The sequence below is a fragment of the Anomaloglossus baeobatrachus genome, chromosome 5 (assembly GCF_048569485.1).
Source record: "Anomaloglossus baeobatrachus isolate aAnoBae1 chromosome 5, aAnoBae1.hap1, whole genome shotgun sequence".
Lineage (NCBI taxonomy): Eukaryota > Metazoa > Chordata > Amphibia > Anura > Aromobatidae > Anomaloglossus > Anomaloglossus baeobatrachus.
Window position 1 is genome coordinate 236672519 of NC_134357.1, and position 20408 is coordinate 236692926.

Sequence of the window (20408 nt, forward strand, 5' to 3'; positions counted from 1 at the left end):
CTACTCCAAGGGCTTCTCAGCGCCTGAACGCAACTACACCATCGGTGACCGAGAGCTATTGGCAGTCAAACTGGCTCTGGAGGAATGGCGCTACCTTCTGAAGGGAGCAGTGTACCCCGTGATCATTTACACGGACCACAAGAACCTGGAATACCTGCGGTCCGCTCAGCGACTGAACCCACGGCAAGCCAGGTGGTCCTTGTTCTTTGCCAGGTTCGATTTTCAGCTCCATTTTCGACCCGCGGACAAGAATGTACGAGCAGATGCCTTGTCCAGGTCATTCATGCCCATGGAGCAGGAGGAGGAGACATCCCAGCCCATCATCTGCCCTAGTAAAATCATTCCGGTGGCCCCTGTCACCCTGGCCCAGATACCGCCCGGGAAGACCTATGTCTCTGAGACTGACAGGCAAAAAGTGTTGCACTGGGGCCATGCCTCGAAAATAGCTGGCCATGCTGGTCAGAAGAAAACATGGAGTACAATTGTACGTCACTACTGGTGGCCATCCCTTCGCACGGACGTCGCTTCTTTTGTCTCAGCCTGCTCCTCTTGTGCCAGGAACAAGACGCCCAAACACCTGCCATATGGTCGTCTTCTGCCTCTGCCTATACCCTCCGTTCCGTGGCAACACATTGCAATGGACTTTATTACGAACTTGCCCCTGTCCTCCGGACACACAGTCATGTGGGTCGTGGTGGATCGGTTCTCCAAAATGGCTCATTTCGTCCCTATGGCTGGACTGCCCTCTGCCCAGGAACTCGCTGACGCTTACATACAGCACATCTTCCGGCTGCATGGCTTTCCATCACACATTGTGTCCGACAGAGGAACTCAGTTTACCTCCCGCTTCTGGAGGGCCCTCTGCAAACATCTGGGGGTGACTGGACTTTTCTTCAGCCTACCATCCTCAGTCGAATGGCCAAGTGGAACGAGTCAATCAGATCTTGACCTCCTTCTTACGTCACTACGTTAACGCCCATCACGACGACTGGTCCACGCTTCTTCCTTGGGCTGAATTCTCCCATAACCACCACGTCAGTGAGTCCTCCTCCAGCTCTCCCTTCCACGTCATTTACGGACTTCAGCCTTCCGTCCCTTTACCTGTGTCCTCTTCCTCGGATGTCCCTGCTGCTGATGCTGTAGTCCGTGACTTTACGACAATTTGGGACTCTGTCAAGACGTCCCTTGGACGTGCTTCCCTGCGGATGAAGAGACACGCAGACAAGAGGCATCTGGATCCTCCATGTTTCTCTCCAGGAGATCTGGTCTGGCTTGCTTCCAAGTACGTCCGATTGAAGCTACCATCATACAAGCTGGGTCCTCGCTACATCGGGCCGTTTAAAGTCCTCAGCAAAATAAATGAGGTCTCCTACAAGCTGCAGCTCCCGGCCACGATGAGGATACCCAACTCCTTCCACGTCTCCCTGCTCAAGCCGGTTGTCCTTGGTCCCTTCTCCGCTGCTGCCAGTTCTGCTCCTCCTCCTATTGCTGATGATGACATCTATGTGGTAAGGGATATCGTGGCCATGAAAACCGAGCGGGGCCGACAGTTCTTCCTGGTGGACTGGGCAGGGTATGGTCCTGAGGATAGGTCCTGGGAACCCCGGGAGAATGTGGGTACTCCCCTGATACGTGCCTTCCTGTCCCGGTTGCGGGGAGGGGGGCGTGGGGGAGGGGGTACTGTCACGCTTCCCGGCTCTCCGGCCACGCTCTCCGGCTCCCCTGCCTCGCTTCCCGGCTCCCCTGCCACGCTCCCCAGCTCCCCTGCCTCGCTTCCCGGCTCCTCTGCCAGGCGTCCCCCGCTCCACAGCCTCCATGCCCCATCACCTGCGGTCCCCAGGCAGCCTGGTCCCCGTTCCCGGCGCCCGTCGGCAACTCTGCTCCAGTCCGGCTCTCCTGCCTCCTGTTCACCGCTCCCTGCTCTGGCTTCTGGCACTCGGGCCTCGCGCATGTGCATTAGGGCGCGCGCGCGGTCATTGACCCTCTCTTAAAGGGCCAGTGTCCTCCAACAGGATATTGAAGAATCAGGTACAGGGTATATAGGGAGATCCTTTCCAAGTGGGCGGGGCCTGTTCTTCGTGTTTTGCTAAGCTAGGAGTCAGGTCTCCTTGTGTTTTGTGGTATACTTACCTATCTCTCTCCTAGAGCCGCTCCTGCCTCGCCAACCGGTTCTGACGATACCCGAACCCCGAACGGTGACGGTTTGCCATCCCGTCAAGTTCATACCATCTCCGATCCCTGTGGTGACCCGTCTTCTCGCTCCGTCGGTTCCGGACTCTGCCTGACGTCATCTCGGCCTCCGAACCTGAGCTCCGTCACCCGGACTACCTTCAGTGACTCCGTGGTCCCAGGGACTTCTACACTCCTCTGAACAGACTGTCCTGCTACCTGTAGTGCTCCGGCTACCGGGCACCTTGCCCTCGGTGAGGTGTTCAGCCCAGTGGATCCACCTCCTGGGTCTGCCCGTCCACCTGGCCCTAACAGGTACTCACTCAACTCTAATAATGTTTTTTTCAAATCAATGTTTATAAGAATAGTATAAGAGAATCAAACAATTGCACAGCATGCAGGCTCAGGGTATATATCCCAAGCTAGCTGCTAAAGAATCATAGTTCCGTCTCTTCACCTGCGCCACTGGCGACCAAAAATAACAAATACAATTCGCATTTATATGGGATAGGAAGAACGAGTTGGAAAATAAAAAGCGATAAATAAGAAGAGGTGGAAGAAGAATTGAGACAGAGTAAAGACAACAGAAACGTGGAAGAGTAGGGTGAAGGGGAAAGGGTAAAAAGGGGGTTAAGGGTTCTCACCTGACTGCACGCGCCCTCCTACAATTAAACCACAATTTCAAGGTTAGCCTTCCAGGTACAGAGATAAGAGAATTAAAGGAAGATTACCTGTGCCGCCCCCGCGTCAGCAGCCGGGCTGCTCGGATCCGGATCCGCGGTGGCTTGAGGGGTCTCCGGACCCGGGGGGATCGTGCGGCCACTTGAATAAAAAGGGGGGTATGTACAGGGGATGGTATGGACAGTTCGTGACGCCACCCATGGTGTGTGGTAAGGGTGAAGTAGCACTGCTGCAGGGAGTTCCCGGTGGCGATGGTGTGAGTAGCCAGGTGTTAACCAGTCCACGGGTAGGGGGGAATGCCCCGGGACTCGGTGTTGGTAGAGGGAAGGTGTCGTTGGGCCGGTAGGGGTTAATTGCATACTCACTCAGTCCAATAACGCTGACAACCATGGTAAACCAAAGTTCTTGCTGCCACCGCAGCAGGGAGAGAGCACGCTTGGGTCCCGTGCCCGTTGGTGTTGCTTGTTAGCCTATGAACTTAACCTTGACACCTTTTTCTGTGTTTGGTCCCTTTCAGCTTGAAACTAAAACGGGTCCCGCTCACACGTATGGCTAACAGAGTGAGCTTACTCTCAGGGTTCATGCTTGGGATTTCCTGGAGTAGACAGTGGGAAAGTCCTATCCCTCTCGTTGCGCTAGTACCCTGATTTTGCAGCGAGTGGAGATCGGATCTCGACGGCTCCGTCCTCGTCGGGTAAATTACCAGGATGCTTGAAGCTACTTCCCGGCCTAGGGTCCACATACCCCGTCGTGCCCTGGGCCCTGCCCGGTGATGGCACAAGGCCGCCGGCTGTCCTCCTCGAAAAGTCCGTGCCCCTTGTCACGATCCCCTGCGACCGGGGTCCAGCTCTTGCCAGGCCCAAACCAACGTCTGCCACCTAGTAACTCACGGAGCCCAGCTCCTGACCTCTCCTCTCGAGAGTCACACTCCACACTGACCTCCCCTTAATAAATCCCCCAAGTGGCCAGCCCTATTCCCTTCAGGCTGTCTACTGGTGTGTCTGGTGGGTGTGGTGCAGAGTGTTCCTAGGGTTTTGATTAGCTTGTTCTTAGCAACACCAAAGGTCAGGAACCCGTAACCAAGGAGGAGATGGATATCATGCAGAAGGGCAGATTGCACAATACCCTGTGACGACCTGATAGGCCAGGGCGTCACATTCCCCCTTGGTTAAACGTAGCTCGTCCCCGAGCTACAGGACACCAGAGGTTTATTTATTTATTTTTTTAAATTGTAAGAAAGTAAAAAAAAGGGTTAACATTTTTATATACCTGCCTCCCGTGAATCCATAGACCTATATCCAGCGAGTCATCAGAAAGGTTGGCTCGAGTTTGCAAAGAAGTACAAAGGTTGACAGTAGAAGATTGGAAACAGGTGATTTGGAACGATGACAGAAAAGTCAATAAACTAGTCTCTGATGGGTGCAAATGGGTCTGGAAGAAACATGGGAAAAAGGGTCTAATAGATCGAGAAATTGAAGGAACTGGCAAGTTCAATGGTGGAAGCCTAATGGTATGGGGTTGTTTTACAGCTAAAGGCATTGAATACTTGATCTTGATAAGGATTGGTGGTGATCTCAATGCTGAGCTACGAGGGGCTACTGATAAGTTTTTGGCTTTACCCAGAAAGAAACGAAATAGGATGATGAAAATTTAGATTTTTTCCACATACTTTCCATTGATATCAACACACTTCTTACATCAGTATTCCAAGCTCTGTAAGCTTAGTAAAAAGAAGGATCTTGGTTGTGCCAAACAGATGATAGTCGGAGAAAGCTAGATCTGGTGAATAAGGTGGGTGGTCATCCAGCTGGAAGCCCAGCTCTGCCAGTTTTGTCGTGGTCACTTGTGCAGTGTGAGTGGAGGCGTTGTCTTGCATAAACAAGATTCCTTTGGACAGCTTGCCGCACCTTTTAGCCTTCAGAGCTGCCTTCAATTGGTCCAAAAGTTTAATGTAATACCTTGCATTGCTGGTAAAACCCTTTTGAAGGTAGTCCACTAGCAGCACGCCCTCCTTATCCCAGAACACACGCCATCACCTTATTGGCTGATTTTTGCACCCTGAACTTCTTTGGATGAGGAGAACCACTGTGCCTCCAATCTTTTGACTGCTCCTTGTTTTCAGGGTCATACAAATAAATCCAGGTCTCATCTTATCAGTTCGGAAACACTGACAAATGGACCGGGAAGTTTTCACTCGTATGCTTCTCTGATGTGTTGTCAAACATTTGGGGACCCACTTTGCAGATCGCTTCCTCATGTCCAAATGTTCATGGATATTGACAAAAACACGTTCACGGGAAATCCCCATGATGTCTGCTATTGCTTTAGCTGAAATTTGTCGATTCTCCAGTATGAGGTCGTGCCCAGCATTGACGATCTTGAGAACAACAACCATTCTCGGTCGTCCAGGATGTTCCTCATCATTGGTGCTGAAGTGGCCCGTTTTAAATTTGGCAACCCAGTTCTTAACTGTGGAATATGAAGGGCATTGATTCCCAATGTCTGCGACATATCACCATAAATATGCTTGGCGGACTTTATTTGCAGAAACAAGAATTTTATCACTCCTCTGCTCTCAGTTGCTGTGAATATCTCATTAGGCTCCACCATTTTGTTTTCCCGCATGCATAGAACACTGTTGCCATCAGCAACAAACACAAAATTTTGAAAACATATATCAATGACAATGAAGTCAAGATGCTGCATAATTTATTATATTCTAAACAGTTGCAAGTCAAGTTTATGTATGAGATAGCCAAGATGGTCGATTTTAATGAAGGTAGACTCATGCTCAAAGCCGTAGTGGATGGTGATTACTTGTCAGTGTATATCCATCATGTAGAATAGATTGGGACTTGAATATATATTGCAAAGAGTACACTGGGACTGCTGTATATAAATCACATTAGGAGATAATGAGGCTGCTGCATACATCACATAAGAGACATGGAAACTACTGTACATATCACTAGGCTAGACTGGGACTGGTATACAGTGCCTTGAAAAAGTATTCACACCCTGTGAACATCTCCACATTTTTTCATGCTACATCCACAAACATAAATGTATTTTATTGTGATTTTATGTAATATACAGTGACAAGCAAAGCGGTAACAATGTTTTGAGCTTTTCACTTTCAGACTCCATATCTCACCATCCACTACACCTTTGAGCCTGAGATTACCTTCATTTTATAGGCAATCATCTTGGCTATCTCATAGATAAATTTTACTTGCAATTATTTAACATATGATTAATTATGCAGATCCTTGTCATATAAATTTTCATTTTTAATATTATGTTAGTATTTTGTAAATCTCCTTTGGCTTTTAACACTGCCTGAATCCTTTTGGGCATGCTCTCGATCAGATTGAAGCATGTCTTGATTGAAATCTGATCCCGGTCTCTTCTACTTGGTCCCAATGTTGGTGCATACAGGTCGACTCACTTGGGTAAATATACAGATTTTCTTTATCACTTCATTGGGGGACACAGGAAACCATGGGTTGTATGCTGCTGCCACTAGGAGGCTGTACTAAGCAAAAAAAGGTTAGCTTCTCCCCAGTAGCATACACCCACCGACTAGCACACAGATTCTTAGTTTAAGCTTAGTGTTCATAGGAGGTGGACACGGGACTGCTCTGAGCTCATTTCCTTAGGTTTGTTGTGGTTTTATTAATCATTTCCCTTTTTCTTCCAGACACAACTCATCGGGTTACAGGATGTAACTGCTCACCCTGCTCTGCCCCCTAGAGACCGGTTGCACAGTGTGGGATTCGTCCACCACCACTATTGTCCTCCGTGTCTGTCTGGCAGGACCTCTCCCCCCTAACACATCAAGAATGTTTGGGGCATCCGCATAGAGAGACAGGCAGATGGTCCTTGCCTCCCTTCCCCTGCACACTCACCTTCTAGGGCCTGATCTGCAGGGAGGGAAGATGAAGATGGGACCTTCGACGAGATGACCCATAAGCGCCCAAACCCTCAGTGTCCGGGTCGACTGAAGACTCGTCTTCCTCATGGGCTTTCAGCAAGGGCTCCGGGACCTTCCGCAGAGGTAATCTATTCGCTGTCCCGTGCTATGGGGGCTCCGTTCCCAAAAAAAAAAGAGAAAGAAAGGGGGAATATGGACCTGTGACGCCCTGACAAAATCAAGTTGTCACAGAAGACTGCATCCATCTTCCAGATGCAGGATTCCCTCCTCCTTGGCCTTCCAACACAACTCCACACACAGCTACAAACACCAGTCACAAAAGCCTAGTCACCCCCCCAGGACACACCAGTGGGCAGGGACAGGTAGATGATGACGCCCACCTAGGGGTTCTGAAGTGTCAGGGGAGGGAACACGTGAGTAGAGTTTGGAGACAGTCTGGGTCAGATAAGCTTGGACAGTGGAAGTGAGAGGAGTGAAGTGGTAGTCGGGGGTTGTAGCTCCCGGACTACCGGACTACCTGAGCTGACTAGGTGGCAGACGGCAGAGCAGGGCCACAGGCGACGGAGATCCGGTCCCGGGAAATCTTAAGTGGACCGGGGCAGGGTTGTAGCCCACCGGTACCGACAGCGGGAATCCGGTCCGGAGGCCGTGCACAGTCGGGGTACCTGGACCCTAGGGCAAGGACAGCTTCAAGCACCTTTCCAATCAACCAGCAGGGAACAAGATTCCAAGTCTTGTCCCACTAGAAGCCCAGATAGAGTGAGACGGAAGCCCAATGCGGGGGATAGGGCATCTGCAAGTGCCTGCAAAAATCCCAAAGGTCAGATCTCGCGAGCCACAGCTCCCACAGCAAAGACACTGGGAGTGGACTTTTCCCGTTTCATCTGGACTATTCAACACACGAGACACCAAACTAGAGTGCTGGAGAAAGGGCCCCTGTTCTGTTCAGCGGTGTGCGGGACCTGAGCACACCCCTCCAGAGGCTACCGGTATCCGGCACTTGGTTTACTATCTGAACTCAGTGTGATTTATTAATAAAACAGTGAGTGCACCGGTATCATCCGGTCCAGCCTGCAGACTGTGTCCCAGTACTCTACCCCACCTACACCTGGGCCCCGGGACGACACCTCCCCTACCCGTGAAGGGGATACCATCCTGGTGCCCCACTCCATCAGCCCTGGGCACCCCATACCAAGGCAGTGGTGGTGTCACCAACAATCACCGCAACCCACGGGTGGCGTCACTGACAAACTCTCCTCTGTAAATAACCCCCTTATTGAGTTGTGGGCGACGGGCTGCTGCACGAGCCCCGGATCCGGCTACCACTCAAGCCACAGCCACGATCCTGGATCCGAGCATCTCGAGTAGCCCCCCCCTGCAGTGGTCTGTGCCCCCCGCCCGCGACAGACCTTTTTGCCATAGTCAGAGAGAGACAGAGTCATTACCTGAGGCTCCTTTCATTTCCGTTTCCCTTCCGTTCCTCTGTGGGCTGGTTCCGCCATTAGTGCTTTCCTGTTTGCGTTTGCCAATGGCTATCCAACAGATTACCAGTGACATTGCAGAATTAAGGCTGTCAGGAGAAGGGGAATTAACCAACATGTCCTTAACCTGGACACTGAGTCCGGAGCGAAACAAACAGTGAAGGGCCTGATCATTCCACTATATAAATGTCGCCCAACGCAAGACTGCAATAATCCTCGACAGAATGTTGCCCCTGGTGGAGTACAGTTCATTTACTTTCAGCAAAAGCTACTTGGTCAAGTTTATCATAAAGGAGCCCTATGGCCTCAAAAGTGAGTCTACAGAGGAGACTTCAGGAGCATCAGTGGATATGGAAAAATGCTCAAGGCTGGGGGTCTCCCTGAAGCAGGGACATAATGAGACACACATGGTGGCTCTTAGAACTAGACGTATGTGGGCAGAGCCTAAAATACAGGCGACAGTTTTTCTTTAACCTCTTCACGACACATGTCATATGGGTAGGTCATGGATCGAGTCAGATCAATCCCCGCTGACTGCCACAGGCAGATATCCTCGCACATGTCAGCTGCTTTGAACAGCTGACATGTGCAGCTATCAGGCACGAATGGGTCTGGGACCCACTCAAGCCCGTTAACCCCTTTGCATTTCGCTGTCAAAATGTGACAGTGAGATGAAACAGCACTTCGCGGTAAGCATTCACTTACCTGGCGCCATCAGAAGTCACGTGATGTGATCACGTGGATCCGATGGTTGCCATGGTAGCACAGGGCACAGGGTCATGTGATGACTCCTATAGCTATCATGAGTCAGTTCCTCTTACAGCCGGCAGAGGGCCATGTGTGAGAGGAGAGCTGCTTTTCTGCAGATCAGAGTAATGCTGCTTTGATCTACAGAAAGGAATAAGCTATCAGACTGTTAATTGTTATAGTCCACTAGGGGGACTAGTAAAATAAAAAAAAAGTAAAAAGAAAAGTTTAAAAAAATGAAAACAAAATAAAAAACTAAAAGTTCAAATCACCCCCATTCGCTCCATTGAAAATGAAAGGGTTATAAAAATAAAAAATATACACACATTTGGTATCAGAAACACCCAATATATCAAAATATAAAATCAATTAATCTGATTTGTAAACAGCGTAGCGGCAAGACAAATCCAAATGCCAAAATTACGTTATTCCACGGTTGTTTTCCAGAAACTAAAATCGTCACGACACCAATAGATGAACTCCCTGAGTGGTGTAATTGCCAAAATTTGGCCAATTGAAGAGATTTAATCTGGCACTTCGGGGCTATGCAACTGGAGTCCGCAAACTACTACAGGAAAATCTGCGCTTCAAAAATCAAATGGTGCTCCTTCCCTCCGGAGCCCTGTGCTGCAGCCAAACAGTACTGTCCAGTCAGACGTGAGGTATTGCCATGTTCAGGATTAAATTGGAAATCTGGAGTTGAAATAACATTTTAGTGCTAAAAATGCAATTATTTTTACTTCACCGCCCAGTAGTATAACATTTTGTGACACACCTGTGATGTCAATATGCTCACTGCACCCCTGGATGAATTCATTGAGCGGTGCAGTTTGTAAAATGAGGTCACTTGTGGGGTATTTCTGCTGTTCTGTTACATCAGTAATGGCACCTGCAAATCATTCCAACTAAATCTGAACTCAAATATGGCGCTTCTTCTGTACTTCACTTTGCACTGTGCTTCAAAAGTAGTTTTCAACCACATATGAGGTGTTAGAGTACTCAGGAGAAATGGCACAACAAATTGTAAGGTTCACTATCCCCTGTTATCCTTGTGAAAATGAAAGATTTGTGGTTAAAGCGACATTTTTGTGGTAAAAAAGAATTTTTTTTTTTCATTTTTATGGCTTAACGTCATAAAATTTCGTGAAGCACCTGGGGTTCAAAGTGCTCACCAAACAGATAAATTCCTTGAGGAGGTCTAGTTTCTAAAATGGGGTGCAATTGTGGGGGGAGCTCTACTGTTTAGACATAGCAGGGGCTCTCCAAATGCAGCAAGGCATCCCCTATTGGTTCCAGGCAATGTTGTGCTCTAAAATTCAAATGACGCTTATTCCCTTTCAAGCCTTGCTGTGCGCTCAAACAGTTGATTTCCACCACATATGAGGTATCCATATACTCAGCAGTAATTGCACAACAAATTGTATGGTCTGTTTTCTCTTGATACCCTTGTGAAAATGCAAAATTCGTTGCTAAAGTGACATTTTTGTGGGAAAAAATAAAATGTTAATTTTTTTCTTCCAAATTGCTTTAGTTCCTGTGAAGCACCTAAAGGCTTAATAAACTTCTTGCATGTGATTATGAGTACTTTGAGGGGTGCAGTTTTTAGAATGGTGTCACTTTTGGGTATTTTCTGTCACCTCAGCCTCTGAGTCACTTCAAATATGACGTGGTCTCTAAAAGAAATGGTTTTGTAAATTTTGTTGCAAAAATGAGAAATTGCTGATGAACTTTGAACCCTTCTAACTTCCTAACAAAAAAATATGATGTTTCAAAATTTGCACTGATGTCAAATAGACATGTGGGGAATGGTATTGCGCCGCCCCCGTGCCAGCAGCCGGCGCTGCTCGGATCCGGGGTCTACGGTACGGCTCGAGGGGTTCCCCGGACCCGGGGGTCTCGCGGTCACTCTGAATAAAAGGGGGACGTATTTGTACGGGATTGATTGTAGAATGTCTGTGACGCCACCCACGGTATGTGGTGAAGTGAGACACCACCGCTGCTGTTGTGGGATACCCAGGGGGAGATGTAATGGCAGCCGGATGTTAACCCCTCCGTGGGTAGGGATGGTTGCCCCGGGGCCCAGTGTCTCTGTGCAAAGTATGGCGACGGCAGGGGCCTGCACGCCCAGATGGACCAGGGGATAGTTGGTTACTCCCTATCAGGGCCGGATTAAGGTTGGTGGGGGCCCCTGGGCAGAAAATCTGGTGGGGGCCCCATAAACGTTAACATTTTTAGCCATAACAGTAGAGCGCGAACTGTAGCATTTAGATATAAATTTAATGAACATTTATCTTCTCCTGTTCTGCCACATTCAGATTTACAGTACTACAGTACTACAATACAGATACAGTCCAGGATAACTCACAGCTGTCACCCATACACACAGTACAATACAGATACAGTCCAGAATCACTCACAGCTGCCACTTATACACAGTACAATACAGATACAGTCCAGGATCACTCACAGCTGTCACCCATACACACAGTACAATACAGATACAGTCCAGAATCACTCACAGCTGCCACTTATACACAGTACAATACAGATACAGTCCAGGATCACTCACAGCTGTCACCCATACACACAGTACAATACAGATACAGTCCAGAATCACTCACAGCTGCCACTTATACACACACAGTACAATACAGATACAGTCCAGGATAACTCACAGCTGTCACCCATACACACAGTACAATACAGATACAGTCCAGGATCACTCACAGCCGTCACTTATACACAGTACAATACAGATACAGTCCAGGATCACTCACAGCCGTCACTTATACACACAGTATAATACAGATACAGTCCAGGATCACTCACAGCCATCACTTATACACAGAAAGTAGAGTTGCTCACATATTTTTTTATTCATCCCAATGTTAAGGCAGCCAGGGCCGGCTCCAGGTTTTTGTGGTCCCCGGTTGAGTCTTAGTGGGCCCCATCCACACACAGACACGCACATACACATACAGGCATACGTACATATACATATTTGAAGACAAATTCACAAAAATACATTTAAACAGACAAATATATGCACAGTCATATACACTGACATACATGCAGACACAGATGCATTAGAGGTATTAATATGGAGAAGTCACAAGCAGCATCACTCACCTCCCCCGCTTGTTTCCGTCCAGCTCCTCCAGGACATGTGGCTGTGTTGCATGATGGCCATCACTAACATGACTGCACACCATGCACACTGACACAGCACTGCTGTATATACATCACAGGAGGGGCTAGGGCCTACAATATATACATTACAGGAGGGGCAGGGGGCATAGACGTTACTGGGGGGGCATAGATGTTGCTGGAGTGGCAAACAGCTCTGGTGGCGTACACATTACTGGGATGGGTGGCTTAGCGCTCTGGGGTGCCGCACTGACTGCTCTGATTCACATATACACACACAGCTCTGCTTCACACACACACACACACACAGCTCTGCTACACACACAGCTCTGCTACACACACAGCTCTGCTACACACACACACACACAGCTCTGCTACACACACACAGCTGCTTCACACACACACACAGCTGCTTCACACACACACACACACACACACACAGCTGCTTCACACACAGCTCTGCTTCACACACAGCTCTGCTTCACACACACACACACACACACACAGCTCTGCTTCTCCCACACACAGCTGCTTCACACACACACACAGCTCTGCTTCACACCACACATCTTTCTTCAGCTCTGCTTCACACACACACAGCTCTGCTACACACACACAGCTCTGCTACACACACACACACAGCTCTGCTTCACACACACACAGCTCTGCTTCACACACACACACAGCTCTGCTTCACACACACACAGCTCTGCTTCACACACACACACACACAGCTCTGCTTCACACACACACACACACAGCTCTGCTTCACACACACACACACACAGCTCTGCTTCACACACACACACAGCTCTGCTTCACACACACACAGCTCTGCTTCACACACACACAGCTCTGCTTCACACACACACAGCTCTGCTTCACACACACACAGCTCTGCTTCACACACACGCTTCACACACAGCTCTGCTTCACACACACACACAGCTCTGCTTCACACACCACACATTTTTCTTCAGCTCTGCCCTTACCTGCTCTGATGCCATCCTCCTGCTGCTCCGGTATAGGCCGCCGTCCTCCTGCTGCTGTTCCGGTGCCGCGGCCATCCTCCTGCTCTGGTGAGTCTCCTCTCCTGGCCGCGGCGCTGGTCTTCTCATCCGCGGCCGCGGTGCCGGTCTTCTCATCCGCGGCCGCGGCGCCGGTGTTCTCATCCGCGGCCGCGGCGCCGGTCTTCTCATCCGCGGCCGCGGCGCCGGTCTTCTCATCCGCGGCGCCGGTCTTCTCATCCGCGGCCTGGGCGGCGTCCTGCTGTGACGCCCGCGGCATTGGACCCCGCAGCAGAGCAGGGAGCAGGCATACCTCTGACCTCGGAAGTACAAACTACTTCCGGGGTCAATCAGCGTCCTGCGCCCGCAGTTTGTTTTTGCGTCTTAGAGACGCAGATACAAATAAATGTAGGTGTGCACCCCCCCCCCCCCCCCCGAAAACACAGCTGATGTATTAGACTGTCTTTACGGAGGGGGAGAGGGTGTGAAGAAAAAAAAAAAAAAAATTGCTGACGGGTGGCAAGTATGGCCCTGGTGGTGGGGGCCCCCTTGGAAGCTCTTATGGTGGGGGCCCCGGGGCTGAAGCCCCGCCTGCCCCGCCTATAATCCGGCCCTGCTCCCTATTGAATAAATCACACGAGTCTTTTGGTAAACCAAGGTGCTGGTGGCTGGCCGCTGCAGCCGGTTGTACTCTGGTCCCCCACCCGGGCTGGTGGTCGCTGTCCTTTCCTCTGCACTGTTTTTGTGTATTGTGGACTGCCTGGTTTGGAACTCAGGAGTCCGCTCCCGGCTTGCTGTGTGCCTAGGGAGCCGTGCCCGCAGACGCTGACCTGTGGGATGTATGGGCCCTGGCGGTTACCCTATCCCTCTCTGTGGGTGGTTGTCTTCTTTCGGGACTTTGGTTGGGACAGGACCTATAATCATGCCCTCAATTGGTTAATTAGCTAGGCCGCTGTTTCAGTCCTGGTTTCAGGGTCCGAGTACCCCCTCTGTGCACAGTTTCCGGTCGGGGTCTCTGGTGTCGGTACCGGTGGGCTCCAACCCTTCTCCGGTCCTCCTCGGATCTGCCGAGCCGTTTTCCCGTCTCCTGCTGACGCAGACCACCATCTACCACCTAGCCAAGGTACCAGGGCTCCGACCCTGGCACCGTTCAACTTGAACTTCCTCTGCCGGAGCTACACTTAGCTGCAGCCCACACTCCTCTCCACTTGAACTACAAACTTGAACTGAACCTTAACTGCTTGTTTTGCCGCCACGGGCCGTCTAAACCCCTAGGTGGGCGTTTCCTAACCCCCTGGTCCCTCCCACTGGTGTGCCTGTCTTGCCCTAAGGGGGGGGGTGACTAGGGTTTCAGGTCGGCTGGATGTAACCTAGGTGTGGGAAGGTGTTGTGTGGGGGCCTATGTGTGACTACCTGGTTTTGCCAGGGTGTCACATTCCCCCTTGGTTTAATACAGACCGTCCGCGGGCTGTCCGACCACCAACATTTATTGAACAGGAACTGTAGAAAAAGGTAAAAACACAATTACAAGTATAATAACATATGTACATCAAAGTATATTCTCATTCTTCCCTTACGGGAGGCCCTTTCTTAAATGTTGCACATTTAAAACCGGGACGGGATGGACCGGGTCCGTCCCACCTCACCCCCACCCAAAACAACCTGCCCCCTGGTGCCACCGCTAAGCAATGGGGCGCACCCCTTGCCCAAGTCCAGGATAGGTCCGGGTGTTGCCCATACGGGCCGGGTAAAAAGTTCCTTACCTGGCAGTCCTTTTCAAGGGCCCCATGTCCAGAGGACCCCTGACCCGGAGGTTAGTCACCAGTTTTGGTGGTGACTGGGCCTCGGCCGACTCTACCGGAGGCCCTTCCTCCAATCAGCCTCTCCAGAGACTGCGGCAGGTGAGAAGGTTGGTCAGGGACTATATACAAGACCCAAAAGTTTTTGGGTTGGCTCTCCAGCCCAAAGCCATGGTCCATGAACTGTAAACAGGACTTCAACTGTAAACGGTCCCAACGGGGACTTGTATAACTGGGGTAGCCGGGAACCGCTACCTTAACACTCAATCAGGTGAAGATGGCGGAGAGGGGTGGGTGTGCAGCTGGGCGCCCATTTTCACCCACTTCTTCACATCAAGGGCAAACCACCCCCTCTCTCCGCAGTGCCGGGTATATGAGACCAACTCTCTGGGCTCCAGGTCTCTGTCTGGGTGGCCAACGGGCAGATGAGGGGACACATCCCTCCGGGACACAAGGATCTCGGCCTCCAGGCCCGGCTCGTATATGAAACCCCAGCCTCTCTGGGCGTTGAAATGCCGGACCTGGCCTTGGTGTATCGGGCCCCACACTCGGAAAGTGGCATTTCAGAGATGGTCCTTTTCCATGTACGTCCGGGACAGTACCTCTGCCTTTCTCTTTTCCTGGGCCGCTATCTCCTTGTTCAGCTGGCGCAGCTGCCGTTCCCAATACGGAGCACTTGCTTCATGCTCGGCTTTCACCTGCGAGGGGGCTGGACCCAGCCGGAGTCCCTCCGTGCCGGCTACGACCGGCACCACTGGCAATGGAGGGCCCCGCTGTGTCATGGCCGGCTCTGCTGCCCCGCAGGTGCATCCCCGCTGTGCCTCAGCCGAGGCCGGGAGCTTGGGAGCGGTCAGCGTCTCTGGTGGCGCTGCCTTCCGGTCGGGGGCTGGCTCCGCTTTGGCCGGGCGGACTGCCGGGGCCGTTGTCGTAGCGGGCGCTGCCTTCTCCGGGACCGGGGGTGATGTCATCAGGGTTGCGGCCTGGCTCGGGACCGGATGGGATATCTGCCAGGACGCGGTCTGGCTTGGAGCTGGTGCGGAATCGGTGGAGTGCTCACGGCCTGAGGATTCCGCTGGCGGGTCCTCACAGGCAGATGTGACGGGTACCGCTGCCATTGCGTGTGGCAGCGGACCGAGCACGGTGTCGGCTGCAGGTGCGGGCGGCGAGGGAGGCAGCGTGGCGGACGGGGGCAGACCGGGCACCTCAGCCTGGTGGGCCGGTCCCGGTGGGACATAGGGGCGTGGGTCGCTTACCCGCTCCTCCGAGATCGCCTACACTTCACGGGCCCGAACGGCTGCAGCCAGCTCCGCCATCTCAGCCGTTCATCGCCTTAATAGAACGTTGGCCTGAGCCAACCCCAGAGAGGGGTCATTTAACATTTCTACCTTTGGAACCCAGAGACGGGTCGAATGACCTGAAGGATTTTAGCTAGCTTCCTATAATCACCATCTTTTGTTCTGTAATTAAGGTCATTACTGTCGCACCACAGGAGGTTGTTGTTTTCCATTGAGTTTAGCCATTTAGTTTCTAGTTAGTTCTATTCAGTTTATTGTATGTCATTTGATCCTCTTTCGGGACTTCAGGGGGGAGCTCGAAATTTCTGGGACTTCTAGTGCTAAGGAGCCATGCCCGTAGACGCTGACTCGTGGGATCTATGGGCCCTGGCGGTTGCCCTATCCCTTTCTGTGGGTGGTTGTCTTCTTTCGGGACTTTGGTTGGGACAGGACCTATAATCCTGCCCTCAATCGGTTAATTAGCTAGGCCGCTGGTTTCGGTCCTGGCTTCAGGGTCCGACCACCCCCTGTGTGCACGGTTTCCAGTTGGGGTCTCCGGTGTCGGTACCGGTGGGCTCCAACCCTTCTCCGGTCCTCCTTGGATCTGCCGAGCCATCTTCCCGTCTCCTGCTGACAGAGACCACCGTCTACCATCTAGCCAAGGTACCAGGGCTCCGACCCTGGCACCGTTAAACTTGAACTTCCTCTGCTGGAGCTACACCTAGCTCCAGCCCACACTCCTCTCCACTTGAACTACAAACTTGAACTGAAGCTTAACTGTTTGTTTTCCCGCCGCAGGTCGTCTAGACCCCTAGGTGGGCGTTCCCTAACCACCTGGTCCCGCCCACTGGTGTGCCTGTCTTGCCCTAAGGGGGGGTGACTAGGGTTTCAGGTCGGCTGTATGTAACCTAGGTGAGGGAAGGTGTTGTGTGGGGGCCTATGTGTGACTACCTGGTTTTGTCAGGGCGTCACAATATTAACTGTTTTATATGGCATAAGAGTCTGGTTTAAAAGCAGAAAAATTCAAAGTTTGAAAATTGCAACATTTTCGTCAAATTTCCCGTATTTTCACAAATAAACGCACAAAATATCATTCTCACTTTACCAGTGACATGAAGTACAATATAAGAAAAAGACTGATGGCACATCCTATCTTTCTAAGGCCCCCTTCACACGCATGTGTCTCCGATACGTGCTAGGTCCATGCCCGCATGTACCGGAGACACGGGCACACGTAAACCCATTAAAATCAATGGGTTTATGTGCACGCACGTGTTTAGCCATTGGCCCGTGTCTCCGTGTATAGCTGACGTGAGCCCGTGTGCTCCACACGGATACATGTCCGTGTTTCTCCGGCAGCACGAGTGTCACACGGCCCGCATACGGACCACACGGATTTAGTGTGGATGCGGTCCCGTGTGACACGTGCCGGAGAAAACTCACGTGTCAGAGTAAAAAATAACAAATCATTACTCACCTTCTCCAGCCCTCCTGTCTCTGCCGCTGCTGTCACTTGCTGTCGACCGCCACTCATTATGCTCATTTAATATTCACTTCAATGCGGCCGGAAGCAGCAGCAGCAGGGAGTCGGCAGGGCTGGAGAACGAAGTTTAGCACCACGGACAGGGACGCCAGGGACAGGTGAGTTTAAAGTTCACGTTCTCCGTGTGTTATCACGGATAACACACGGAGAACACACGTAGTGCCATAAACACGGCACACGGAGGGGAAAATGCACCTTTGACACGTCCGTGAAACATGTGAGTGATTTTCACGGACGTGTGAAGGGGGCCTAAGGCTGCTTTCACACATGCGTTATTAGGCATCCATCACAGTGCATTGTGTGATGCATGTGACGGATGCGTTGCAAAACAGTGTGCTAATAAAGGTAACGTTTTCCTGTGAAAGAACGTGTTTAATTTTTTTTTTTAATGTAATGGGAAAGGAGATTTGCGGTCGGGAGGAGAGAGAGAGGTGACCGCAAATCCCCTGAGTGACCGCAATAAGCCACGCGATCAACGGTGCCGTCACTCAGGTGACCCGCAGTCACAGCTGAAGTCCTCCACCTGAGAGCGGTGGCCGCGGGTAACCTGAATGAGGTCACAGCTGATCGCGCGGCTCACTTCAGTTGCTGCGAGGAGCTGATAGAGAGCGGTGGTGTCCTACGGTCGCTCCTGTCAGCTTCATGTAGCAGAGCTGGATGCGTCGTGGGACCTCGTGTGGATTACGCCGGACCTGGAGGGGTATTTGGGGATTAATATAATGGTGAGAGAGGGTGTTTTTTTTTCTTTTATTCCAAATAAAGGATTTTTTCGGGTGTTTGTGTTTATTTACTTTCACTTACAGGTTAATCATTGGGGGTGTCTTATAGACACCTGTCATGATCAAGCTAGGATTTAGTAGCAGCTATGGGCTGCTGCCATTAACTCCTTATTACCCCGATTGCCACCGCACCAGGGCAATTCGGAATGAGCCGGGTAGAGTCCCGGGACTGTCGCATCTAATGGATTCGGCAATTCCGGGCGACTGCTGGCTGATATTTTTAGGCTGGGGGGCTCTCCATAACATGGGGCTCCCCATCCTGAGAATACCAGCCTTCAGCCGTGTGGCTTTATCTTGGCTGGTATGAAAATTGGGGGGGAACCACACGCCGTTTTTTTTAAATTATTTATTTATTGTACTGCACTACATAGACCTGCCCAGCAGTGGCTGTGATTGGTTGCAGTGAAACAGCTGTCACTCAGCGTGGGGGCGGGTCTGACTGCAACCAATCATAGGCGCCGGTGGGCGGGGGAAGCAGGGAATACGAGATGGAATAATGAGCGGCCGGCATTTTCAAAAGCAGGATAAGCCGCCAGAGCAGTGTGACAGCCGTGCAGCGCCACGCTGGTGATCAGTCAGTGATCGGTGAGTATGAGAGGGGGAGAGAGGAGAGACCGACCGACACCATAGACAATAATTATACACCTTGGCGAATTCTAACGGAATCCGTCAAGGTGCGTTATTTTAACGACCCAAAAAACGCTACATGTAGCGTTCCTGCCGCCCGACGCTGCGTCAAATTAATGACTCAGCGTCGTCCAGGGGATGCAACATGGACACTTGCGTTACAGTGCGTAGTGAAAAGTCTATGGACAATAGCGCAGTGTGTTAATGGACTGGACTATTCTCCATAGTAGCGGATTGCGCTGAACGCAAGTGTGAAAGCAGCCTTATGTGAACAGGTGCAAACTGAATATGAAACATAGTAACAAAAAAATCAGACAGCTGCTTAGCACACAAAATTGGCCAGCTTTTATGTGAGCCCAACATCCAACAGCAAGGTGACCTCATTTTTGTAGGGTACTTATCAAACTAATGCCTCTATTTGGGTTAAAAACTTACAATCTATGGGCAGACAGGAACCTGCAAATGGAGAATTAAAATCGTCTGACGTTGAAGAGCACATTTCTTTGCACTGTAGTGTGCAACTGTCTCCTTTCTCTTACTATGACGTACAATATGTCATGAGAAAACAATCTCAGAATCACCGGGATCCGTTGAAGCGTTCCAGAGTTATAACCTCATAGAGTGACACTGGTCAGAATTGGATAAAATGGCCTGGTCATTAAAGGGAACTTGTCACCAGGATTTTACTTTATAAGCTGGGGTCACCAGGAGTAAGCTCTTATATACAGTATTCTAGAATGCTGTATAAAAGTGCAAGGTCTATCTGTATAACGTAAAAAAGACCTTTATTATACTCACCTGCGGGGTGGTACGGTTGGATGGGCGTCGCTGGTCTCGGTCCGGCACCTTCTCCCTTCCGTCCATAGTCTTCCTTCTCAGCTCCATGTAGATGACGCATCCTACATCATCCACACAGAAGCCTCAATGGCGCTACTGCTCAAGTACACTCTGATCTGCCCTGTTGAGGGCAGATCATAGTATAGTAGTGCCCATGCACGGGTGGTCTTTGACCTTTCCCGCGCCTGTGCTTTACAATACTTTGCTCTGCCCTCAGCATGGCAGGTCAAAATGTGCTTTCGCAGGAGTGCCATCGAGGTCTGTCTGTGGATGATGTAGGATGTGTCATCCACATGGGGCTCTAAAGGAGCACATGTCATGGCCGTCTCTCTGCTGGTAGTGACTTGTGACAGGATCTGAACCAGAGTCTCTCTTTGCCATCT